The sequence below is a fragment of the Rhagoletis zephyria genome, unplaced genomic scaffold (genome assembly GCF_001687245.7).
Source record: "Rhagoletis zephyria isolate East Lansing unplaced genomic scaffold, Rhagoletis_zephyria_1.1 Rzeph_scaffold_01012, whole genome shotgun sequence".
NCBI classification, from domain to species: domain Eukaryota; kingdom Metazoa; phylum Arthropoda; class Insecta; order Diptera; family Tephritidae; genus Rhagoletis; species Rhagoletis zephyria.
In genome coordinates, this window is record NW_016158096.1 from 97,220 (window position 1) to 97,744 (window position 525).

Below are 525 nucleotides of genomic sequence, written 5' to 3' on the forward strand. Positions count from 1 at the left end.
CAGACTTCGCGGTTTTTGTTACCGATGATGTCCGTGTTATCGGCATAAGCCAGCAATTTTACGCTCTTGTAGTAAATTGTTCCTGAGCGGTTCAGTTCTGCAGATCTTATTATCTTCTCCAGCATCAGATTAAAGAAGTCACATGAAACCCCGTCTGGTGGCGAACGGCAACAGAGCAGAGCTGGTGGTATTGCTCNTGGTGGTATTGCTCAACGTCATTTTTCGCAGCCATATGAGTTTTGAGGGGATGCCAAATTCAGACATAGCGGCATATAGGAAACTTCTTTTAGTGCTGTCGAAAGCGGCTTTAAAGTCGACAAATGGGTGGTGAGTGCCGATCCTTTTCTCGCGGGTAGTTTCCAAAATTTTTCGTGTTGTAAATACCTGATCTATGGTAGACAATACATTCGATAAAACCTTGCAACCTATGCTTAAAAGGCTGATCCCGCGGTAGTTGGCACGCATGGCGGGGTCGCCTTTCTTGTGGATTGGGCAGAGCGCACTTGAATTCCAGTCGTCGGGCAT